The following is an 8,395-nucleotide window of genomic DNA, read 5'->3' on the forward strand; positions in this document are numbered from 1 at the left end:
TCTTGAGATTCAGGTATGATAATATCTCCAGAGCCTATTGTGGTAAGATAGCTGGTTTCTATTGCTGTCATGTGGCTCTAGGTTTTTTCCCATAGTGGGACATGTTTTTCTTTTCCAAATGTTACATTAAATCCAGGTGGCAAAGAATAGTTTTAGCAGTTAAAAAAATAAAAATTTATGTTTTGACCATTAGAAGTTATTTAAAATTATGTGAGAGGAAAAAAAGACACCAAGAGGTTGTTTCACATTACAGACCTCCTTTCTGCCCAAAGATTATATTTGTTTATCAAATCAGGAATATGTTTGAGTCACAAGCTGGACGTTTGAACTTGAACAAGATATTTATAAAAACCCCAGCAGGGGCAGTGTCCTCCCCAGGTGCCACTAAGCACAGCACAAGAGACAAAAACTCAACAAGGTAAAGGATGGCCCCTCAAGGTTTGGGAAATAAGATAAACAAAACATACTTGGAAAAGAATTAGGAGGAAGCCAGCAATTGCCTTCTGCATGGGTGGCATCTGGGAAGAAGGTGGGGACAGGAGCATCTCACATCACTAATATAACTTGTGAAATCATAATGGGCCATCTTCAACTGGCCTTAAGAGTAAGACCTAATGTCTGATGGGTGAATCCATGAGAGGGATAAAGTGAATGTGGCATGCATGGGGCAACAAGCCCCTTCCTTTCTGTGCACAGAAAGGTAGCCACAGTACCAGGTTCATGCAGTTACCTCACAAGGACAGCATAGTTTTTTCAGCTTAGAGATCATGCACCTGCCACCACCTATTTAATCATTCTGCTCAGCACTGCCCAGTGCAGGGCCACTCTCTAGATGAGGGAGTGGATAGCTCTGCAGCCTGGGGCCCTGCCTCTTCTTCTGTGTCTCCTGCTTTGGAGGTAGCACTAGCCTTTGCCTCCTTGTCCTGGTGCATATGGCTTTCAGGGTTGGCAGCAGCCTTCCCTTCTTAGGAAATGCCCTCATCACTGCAGGCTCTGATTTCCCACTGCTCCTGCTCCTCATGTATTGGTGAGGAGGTCAAGGAATCACTCTAACCATCCTTCCAATTTATCTTGAAAGGGAGTACATTCAATTTGAAAGGCTTTTTGAAAGAGAATTTCTTTTTCTTTTTGGTGTTCTCATTGGGGGAGCCCTCCCTCTTGGTCTCAGCTTTATCTGTGGCTTCATGGCATTAGCATTATGTCTCATGTGTTCTGTTCACTGGTGGTAAATCCCCTTCACTCTTTGGTTAAGTCTCTATTGCTTTTCATGTGGCCATTCTCCTGTTGGTTGGCCTTCATGGGAGAAGTGCCTGTTGCCTCCTCTGCAGTCATGTGGTCCAGCTCCAGTTTTCTAACAAAATATATCTATTTACTCACTTTATATCCTGGTCTTAGTCCCATCCTTCTTCACCTCCTAGATACCCCCCCCCCCGTTCCTTTCTCTGTTACTTCCCCTTCTCATAGTCCACAGAAGTAGGGAACTGCCTTTCTCATCCCCTTCTGCTCATACTGTTGTTTCAGGACTGAGTGTGTCCTTTTTTCTTCTGACTTTTTAATCCAGTCCTTTCATCAGGAAGTGACTGAAAAGGTGGCAAGAGATTTCATGTCAGTGATAGCCCCTGCTCTCCTTACTAGGTGATCCACATGAATCTTGAGCTATCCATCAGCTAAATCTTTGTAGGGCCCCTAGGTGCAGTCCTTTAGTAAGGCTCTTCTCACCTTCAGGTACTTTTCTACTTCCTTGCACTTTTCCACAAGGTTATCTAAACATGGCCTTATGTTTGGCTGTGAGTCTCAGCATGTTTTGAGGTACTACTCAGGGGAGCCTCTCAGAAGACAGTTTTGCTTGACTCATGTCTGAAAGCATAGCAGAATATCAATAGAACCAGGGGTTGCTTCTATCCCATGGGGTGGGACTTGGTTTTGGTTGGACAGTGAGTAGGGCTGCCCTCAATCTCATCTATATAAGCTCTATATTTATCCATGCACATCTTGTAGGCTGGGTAAATTTTGGGTTGAATATATTGTTGGAAGGTAGGTGTTCCCTTCCCTCTACTAGGAGACTTGTCTAGTTATAGGTGATCCTTTTATGTTTCTATGTTCAAAGCTACTAGGAATCTCTGCTAGAGTCCCTCTCATCTTCCCCTGTGATCCTGTCATGACTTAGGTATCCTGTTTGTCACAGAGACACTCCTGGGATTTTTTGCTTATGTTCTGATGCTGACCTCTAGCCATCTGGTTATCTCTGGTATCAGCAGACCAGGAAGTCTCTGAGGGTCAGGTAGTTCAGGATTAGGGAGAGAGGTCTCTAAGGTAAATGCCTTTCTGGCTCCATACAGGCCTTCTCTGGATGACAGAAGGTTTATGTGCATCAGTACCCAAGTTTAGCTCACTTATGCTGGCCTCTCTGCTGGCTGTGTCACAGACGGGTCCAGTAGAACAAGAAGATAATGAAAGTATATTAGTGTTACAGAGTTAGCAAACAGATGCTGAAATTATGGCTTCAGATTTAGCTATGCAGCCATTTCCTGGCCGAACTGGTACTCCACTACAAGCATTCAGATTTGGCTGGGTTCTGACATCATGGACCCAGAATCCTATATGCTTGTATTGTCTAGTTTTTCTCCATACTAGGCCCAGTAGAATTGTGAACTGGGTTTGGGATTCTGATCCTGGTATCCATGCACTGCCCTTGGGGAAGTGGGTGGAATTTAGATCTGGTTGTTAGAGCAGAACACTCTTGGATCTGTGGACTTTGCTGAAGTAGGTGGAAAGCACCAAGTAGGTGCTTCAAGTCCTGTACCATGTGCTGAAATAATGTCCTTTGAGTATATCCTTAACAGTAGTATATCTTGATGATATATTAACTCCACTTTGGTTTCACAAATTGCCTTACTAGGTTGCACTCTCACAAATATGAATAGCTTCCTCTGTACATCCCCATCAATGTTTGTTGTGATTTGTATTTGTGAACATGAACAATATTAATGGAGTGAGTAGAATCATTAATTTGTTTTTAATTTGTGTATTTGTGTTTCTCTTATCATCAAGGATGCTGAACACTTCTGATGATATTCACTAATAATTTGTCTTTCTTCTTTTGAGAACTTTGTGTTCTGCTGTATAGCATAGTTACTTGGGTTGTTTTCTTCATGCTTGTTTTTTTTTTTTATTTCTTTATATATTCTTGAAAATAATTCTTTGTATATATAGCTGACAAAGATTGTCTCTGAATCTGTAAGTTTACTCTTTATTGATTAACATTTTTTTCATTAATGGGAAGATCATAGGACCGTATGCATACCCCTTGGTATTGTATCAACAAATGGTCATGTTTATAAACTGCAATCTCAATTATTGTTTATATACAGAGATCTGTACTGTTATCAGCAATGGTCAGAGAAAATAGCTTTTGCAGTAGTTAGGAATTAACCCAGAGATCCATAACTATGCAAAATCTTGAGAACAAGTGACTGTGAATGTATAGCCTTAGAAGGAATAACAATATCAACTCCTCTTTATCTAAAGTTCTGGGAACATCAAAGAGGTGTGTACAGAAATGATATAAGAGAGAAGGGATGAAAAGAGGTGTAAGTATCTTTTTTTCTTCTGGATATGACACAGTGATGCACACATTTTCCCACAACTGTCTTTGCTTGTATACAATCTGAAGAAGATCAAAGACAGCAGAATTCTAGCATGGGTGAGAGAGAGTATCCTGAGGAGCTCTTGGTAGTTGATGGCTATTGAGGGAAGGAGTTAATTTTCTTTGACAATGTGACTGCCAGTAGATTGCTGATGACTCAGTGGATGGACCTACAACTATCCCTATAAAGTTAACAACAGTTGAATTCAGTGAAATATCATTATTAACAATACAAAAAAGACATGAAGTTAGAAGGGACAGTAGACCCTTGGTCTCAGGTGGAGAGGGAGTAAATAATTGGTGTAGATAAAATGAAAAATATATTATGTGTATGTATGATATTTTGAGAGAATAGAAAAATATTTCTGTTCTTTAAAGCAGATATTTACTCTTTGATACAACAACAAATGGATGTATAAGGCATAACAGAAATAAAAATAATCAGTCATCATTTTACAACTTTTAATATAATATATTAGAAAATTATAAGCATAACATGAAAAATTAACTACCAATTATCAGGATTTTAACTGAATTTTGACTTTTATAAGTCTGCTAAAAATCACATTTAAGGTGATAGAAAAAATTTGATGGTGAGCTACATATCAGATTGTGATCTTTTTAGCTTGTTTGGAAGTGCTGCTGGTGTTTATGCTGATTGGGTCTAGAGTTTATGCTAAATGTGTCTGCAACAAAGCAATTGAAGCAGTTGTTGACAACTGTACATCACTTGAAGTGGTGTAAAATGAAGTTCACATGTGCAGGTCTGTCTAGACATATGTATCTGTATGTATATCACAAAAGGAAGTGCTAATATAAATAAAAATCTAACTAGCATTGCATTTTCATAAACAACTAGGAATTGATTAGATAATTTTTCAGTGTATGTAGTCATCAATTTGGGAATGTTATTATTATTGAGTTACTCCAGTATTTAAGTCCTTTTCAATTCTTTCATCCTGTTGTTTTAGTTCTACCTGAAAAAAATTAAATATCATTCACAAATTTCCTCAAAAGTATAAAGGTGCTAGTGAGCTTCTGTCTGATGTTGTCCATGGTATTCACTATTGGTAGTAGAGTTCATTAAAGCTTATCTTTCTATCATCTTGACTCAATGAATGATGGCCATTTCTTCCTCACACAAAATGAAATTCTGAGTGTATCACTGTGGTGCTCTGTAATAGTAATTGGGGTTACTAATTATAACACTTTAGAGTCAAATATGTGACCAAATCAACTCAAGGAAGCAAAAATTTTCATTAGTACACTGTATCAAAGGGGTCATAGTTCATTACAAGGGGAAGGGTTGGTGGAACTATTCTGTCTGTGGTAGCAGGGTCTTGTGGCACTGGGTATTACCGTTATGGTAGATTATAAAGCAGAGAGAGGTGCTTGGATATAAGGTTCCAATGCCAGCTCCTAGTGACCCATTTTCACAGTTTTTTAAAGTAGTACATTCAATGGAAAATAAGTGTTTAAAACGTGAAAACATATTGCTATGTGTAGAGGCAGATTGTAGCATGATGTTAGATGAGGTAATGTTTCAAGGAAATCTATGCTGAAATGAGATTTCATCTGTTGCCCCATAAACCAACCATGAACAATAATTTCCGTAATTATAATTTTGAATACTTAACAGCTTTTAGTATTGTTCCTAGTAGTTACTAAAGTATGTTTTCTCCTCATATTTGTTATAGTTTTCTTTCCTTAAATGTGTTAAGTGTAGACTTTACTCCAAGTCTTTGTAATGTTTTTTGTTTTGAAAATTTCCTAATTCTGGATTCTTTAGTTGTCCCTATGGATGAGTCATTCTTTTCACTTGTAACTCAAATCAATATCATTTCTTAAGAGAATCCTACCTGGACTGTCACCTAATCTTAATTAAGCCTTCTAGCTAGGAATTATTGATCATAAACCACAAACTTTAATTCACAGCCCTAACTAGTATCTAAAATTACCTTTGCCATTAATTATTGTCTGTTTCTAATGCAGCAATATTATTTTATTTAGTACTTTATAAAATAATACTTTATTACCTCCTTCCTAGCTACAATAATATTGTCTATCACACATGGTTTATAATCAATGCACTTATTTTGAATAAAGAAAGTAAACAAATTTATATAAGTCAATATAACATATTTATGATGATATTATGCTGTATGAGCTTGTAAATATATTCATACACTTATTTTACATGTAAATAAATACTCCTGTTGATTGAAAGATGAAATTGCTCAAAATTTTCTTTGATAATTTTATTAACTATCATAATTTTTATTGGAATATATTACATTCTCAGTTTAATTTTCAGATTGAGAAATTATGGATAAAAATATTCTTAGCTTTGTACCATTAAACTACCACTTAAACTATTTTCTGACATTCCAAATCAGTGTGTCCAGATCTTTTGTTTTCACTTAGAGACAAAAACTGATAGTATATGCCTCAGAGTTTTAGCTGTAATTCATAACTACTTGTAAAATCCGTCTGAATAAATATATATCAGACTAGCCACATTAAAATTTCCAGTTACAGAATCTTACATATATCATCATTCTGATATAAAAATATATCATATACATTGAAACAAGAAATTATATCAGTTAATTTTTTCATGTAGAATAAATTTTGTTTCAGGTGATAGGTGCATATATTTTGAAAGCTTTCACTTTTGTAATATTAATATGGTTCAAATTACATTCTCATACATTATCTTATATTAATTTTGAAACATTCCAAGGAGGTAATCATGCTGTAAAATATTCCTCTTATTTAAGACAAGGATGCAAATAAATTGTCAGGCAAATGCATGGGTCTCGCAAAGATTATCATGAATGAAGGAACCCAGACCCAGAAGGACACACACGGTGTATACACATTTATAAGCAGATATTAACCATATATTACAAGATAACCATACTACAAGCCACAGACCTAAAGAAGCTAAGAAATAAGGGTAGACTTAAAAAGGATGCATAATTCTCATTCAAACGGGAAAATTGAATAGATATTGGGGGCAGTTCAAGAAAGGGAACAGGACTGGAGCCTTTCAGAGATATCCTCTGAAAGATGCAACCCAGCAGAAGATTGAAGCTGAAGCTAAATCTCACAGCCAAACTTTGGGCAGAGGAAAGGGAGTCTTATGGCAGAGTGAAGGGCTAGAAGGACACAGAAGAGAAAGAGTTCCACAAGAAGACCAACAGAAGTAACAAATCTGGGCCTAAGGAGACTAATGAACCAACCAAGGAACATGCATGAAGAAAGTCTAGGACTTCTTTCTATATGTAACTGATAAGCAGCTCAGTCTCCATGTGGGTCCCCTAGTAAGGAGAACAGGTGCTGTTTCCGCCACGGACTCTGTTGCCTGATCTTTCATAACTTCTACATGGCAGGGCAACCTTACCAGGTCACAGAGGAAAGGGATGCAGTTTGTCCTGATGAGACTTGATAGGCTGAGGTCAATTGATAGGGAAGCAATTCTCCTCCTCTCTGAGGACTAGTGGAGACGTATGGGGGAAAGAGAGAGGGAGAATGGGACCAGTAGGAGATGAGGAGGTGGGTATGATTGCATAGGATTTGGTTTTTCAAAACCCAATTTATTTAGAATTCTTAAAACTTAAACCTCACTTCTACCCTACCAACCAGAGGATGGGGAGAAAGAATGTTAATAGGAAAAAAAGGTCATGAGCTTATTTAGATGTTCCTTGGGTCAATTCCACTCTGCTTTGTCCAGTCCAATAGACAACACTAAACAGCACACAATCAGAGAGCTCTCCTGAATTGGCATGGGTCCCTGGGAGCAGCAAGAATCAGCTGGTTTAACAGAAAAGTTATCTAAAACATTTTTCTCTGCAAAGTAAAGACTGGAGAAGACCAACAAAGACCAGAAAACACCAGTGAATTCCATCAAAGACCAATAGGAAGTAAACTGGAAGTCAAAGTTGAAACTTTTACCTTTTGATTCTTTATCTGTGAGCTTTCTTTTCATGTAGTGTGAGATACAGAGCATTGTACTGATAAATAAATGTTAGAAAAAGAATTGTATCAAGTGAAATATTTGGAAAGTAAAATATTAAAACAGCAAGCATGTTGAAGACATAGAAAGATTATTGTGAGAGGCCCATAGGGAGAATGAATTTTTTGTTTTAACAACCTAAAATAAACAGCACAAATATCCACATTCAGAAACTGAGAAGAAACTATCAAGGAAGAAGTATTATTATATTAGAAGTATATATTTTGTCCTTCCTTCAACTATGAAAATTGTATTGCCCTGAACATCTGCTAAAGTACTTATATTTCTTGCTTGGCTACAACTATCATTTAGCCATTTGTGAGAGTTGAAACTGAATGAAAACACAATTTACTCAGTTTGATTCTGCCTTCAATTCATGCATGTCGATGAACATTTATAAATTTAAGTAATATCCATTCAATTTTTCTTTCATAGTTTTAAGATGAAGACAATCATAATAAATAAATGTTAGACTCAGGATTCCATCAAGAAAGGAGTTGGCACAGTTAAATTAGAACTAGTCACAAGATGTCTGTTTTTCCTGGCCTGAGAGAGTCCAAAAGAGTATTTTCTTATCTTATTGTTACCCAAAGCTGGAACCTAAACTGAAGGCAGAAGATAACGTCAGCCACTGAAAGAAAAGAAACTATTCAAAGTTGAAAACACACCTATGTGTGCACAAGAGATAAATCCCTTGGATGAATAAGGGCTTTTAATGGAGGCTATGATAG

At 37.0% G+C, this 8,395-nt stretch overlaps 1 pseudogene; it reads right to left on the bottom strand.

Moving 5' to 3' along the window:
- Window positions 1-787: 787 nt before the first annotated feature.
- LOC127195460 (MARCKS-related protein-like) lies at window positions 788-1,332 on the bottom strand (annotated as a pseudogene).
- Between the last annotated feature and the right edge of the window lie 7,063 nt (window positions 1,333-8,395).

The sequence above is a fragment of the Acomys russatus genome, chromosome 1 (genome assembly GCF_903995435.1).
Source record: "Acomys russatus chromosome 1, mAcoRus1.1, whole genome shotgun sequence".
NCBI lineage: Eukaryota > Metazoa > Chordata > Mammalia > Rodentia > Muridae > Acomys > Acomys russatus.